Raw genomic sequence first — 3334 nt, 5'->3', positions numbered from 1 at the left:
AAAAGCTTGTAATGATATTATGTTAATATCATTAATATGGAGCTTGCAGTTCATTTCAACAATTGTTTTACTGTATAGCGAACATGAAAGAAATACTTTTTTTCATTTATCAATTCATTCCGTGAAAATGATTTGCCTTCTATCTGAGAAATGACAGATTTTGTTTCACCTAGAATTTGTATTTGACAAAGATCGCATTTACATAGTGAAGTCCGTACGTAGAGAGTAGCCGTCACCCCTTCCCCGCCCCCCGCCCCCCTCCCCTCTCCCCAGATGCCCTACCGCTCCCAAGGGACCTCCTCCGGCCGCGCACTTACCCTGACGTCGGAAATTTTATCCTCTAATTTGGTTTTAGCCGCGGTCATAACTCCTCCCGAGTCGCCGGGCATTTGATCCAAAGGCTTAATCTGCATAAAGACGCGACAGGTAGAGCGCTGGGAAAGCACGTAGGAGGTCCAGTAATATCTCCCGCGTCAGTTTATCTTCATGTTCCCGGGCCCATCACGTCACAGTGAAAGGCGGACCATCTCAATATCGCCGGTTGATACGTTGATAGAAGTGGGGTTATTGGGTTAAATCATGCATGTTGATGTGTCGTTTCTTCGTCGCGGGAAGACAGTGTCCCTCCCTAAGGGTGATAAGGGCGGATTTACAAGGGCGACGAGTAGGAACCGAGTCCTTCCGCCGGAGGTCCTTCCGCCGGTGTCCCCCTCTGGCGGGCGGATGTGATAGACCAGGCTGATAGGCGGCATCAGGGATAATTCACATTTAGTAAGATCCACCGCCGCCAAACAGGAGTTCTTGGCGGGGCGAGTGATATATCAGAAACGATCAGGAGTTGATCAGGACGGGGTCTATCTGCACATTATGGCTCGCAATAACTCGGCATAACTTTCCAACCGCTCGTAGTTTCCCGGAACTTATGAGGGATCGGACTCTTTATGCAGATATTCCGAGTGTGCGGTAAGGGAGTTCAGGTACTTCGCCCGATGCTCTTATTCAGATGACACTGTTCACTTATATCCACTCGAGGAATTAGATCCATGCGCGACGCAGACTTTGTTGTCCAGAGTATTCTTTTTTTTTCTGAAATATGTTCATCCTTTTTTCGACTTTCGATTTTCTTTTTTTTTCTTCTTCCTTTTTTGCGATTCATATATTCCACTGACTTTTTAAATTCAACGACGGGAGAGAATATAATAAAGATCCGGGAAAGAAAATAAAGTAAAGATAGACGACAAAGGAAACAGAGCAATAAAGTGATAAATGGATAAGCTGCCCGACTAAGAAAGAAGAAGAATGGAGTGAGAGTAATGAGGAAAAAATCAAAAGAAAGCCATTTGGGGGAAACTGGATGTACGTTAGAATATACATCCTTAAGGAATCATTAAGAAATCCTCTGTTGCTGTGTCGTGCTCCAAATCTATCAATAGTGCTCTAGCTTTTTGAATATAGATTCATATTGAGAAATTACAAATCGGAACGAACGGTACAGAACACTACGCAAACACTAACACATTTTCAAAACATACACAGAAAAAAAACATTTGCTAATATAGGACAAATAGAACCGTGCTAAATACAAACGCGAAAGAGAAAGAGACCTTGCTGGTGTCCCCTTGCAGGTGTGATAAAAATTCGAGTTTCAGAGAAACTCCGCAGACACTTTTATTAAATTTATAGTTTCTCCATTATTTAATCCAGGCATATCAGCAAGACATTACACGAAACAATGAGATAGAAATTAATTTTAAAATCCCACAGGCAAACCTAACAATCAGTCAAAAACAAAACGCTAAAAGATGTGTGTGTGTGTGTGTGTGGGTGTGTGTGTGGGTGTACATATATACAATATATATTATATAATATATCTATCTATATAATATAATAATAATATATATTATATATATATTTAATTATTGCATCCGCAAAGGTCTATTTTGAAACGCCTCTCGAGTTGCCCGAGCTCTGCAGCAGCCAATCACTGCCGAGTGTACAAATTACACAGTCACTTGCTGCTTCCGACCCGCCTCCAGCTGGGGATTAATTTGCCAGTTTGAGAGCGTCGTTATTAGTCAATCTAGGTCCTGATATCGCCCTTCATTCCATAATAAAAAAAAAAATCTCTACGTCTTTTTTTTTTTTATTCTTTCATTATTATAGTTCGGAACCTCAGGCCATTTTCATCTCGTTATGGATTAGTGGGGTCTTTTCCCTTTTTTTTCTTGTTTTTACTTTCTTCGAACAAAACAATAACAAAGTTTGATATAATGGAAGCAAATTATCATCAGGTTTGAAGAAGAAAACTTTTTGATACTCGGGAACGTGATTAATAACGTTATACGCTCGTGAAATAAGCGCCAGAATTGATACTGATAGAACAACGGGATTATTGCTGCTGATGAAGGACAGGCCGCGATCGACAATTCCAACACACCCGATAATATACACATTAGGATAATTTCATTCCTTGATTAACGGAGCGCAGTTTTGAGGAAATTGGCAGCAGAAAAAAAGCAATATTGAGTGCTGTAATGAATTGACCAGATGTGTCGACTGATGATCATTTGCGTATTATACTTCAGCCGGGAGAATACTTACATAGGAATTAATGTGGTGAATGGTTTTCTCCCTTGCGATGGAATGGTTTGACATTTACACATCCTGACGAGAAAAGATAACGACATGCTCCGTAAAACGCCTACCTCTACATCGCTTATTGACTGCAATCACTACAATAAAATAAATCAGGTTCCTTCGATTTCGAACAGATATCCTGTAGTAAAAGAGAATTTTGTGTGGATGTCTACCAAGGCAAAACTAAGATAGAATCACTGAAGTCTACGAAGACCTAATATTTACATTATGTCATGAAAGGTCCCGATTTTTTTTTTTTTCTTTCTTTCTTTTTTTTTTTACCTGTTCAACTTGTATTTGAGAGATCGCTATATTGTGATAATGATTTTATTGTATATATGTTTTATGGTAAATACTGATTTAGTGATATAATGTGTTATTGTGTATGTTGTTTAGGTGTTTATAGTGATATCTGAGTTTATTGTGATAATTGTTAATTTTGAATCCCGTTTTATTGTAGTACGTGTGCTCATGGTGATATATGTAATTATGTGATATATGTGGTTTCTGTGATATATGATTTTCCTGTCATATATGTGTTTTATAAGTATATTTGTGTTATTTATGATATGTGAGTTCTTTAACAAACATGTGTGTTTATGGCGTATAATGAGTTAATTGTGATATATGTGCCTTTTGTGATATATGTGTTTATTTGGGGATAGATATGAGTTTACTGTGATATGGTTTTTTTACT

Source organism: Penaeus monodon, chromosome 6 (genome assembly GCF_015228065.2).
Source record: "Penaeus monodon isolate SGIC_2016 chromosome 6, NSTDA_Pmon_1, whole genome shotgun sequence".
Lineage (NCBI taxonomy): Eukaryota > Metazoa > Arthropoda > Malacostraca > Decapoda > Penaeidae > Penaeus > Penaeus monodon.
The sequence above is the reverse complement of the archived record's forward strand: the minus strand, read 5'-3'. Positions refer to the sequence as shown.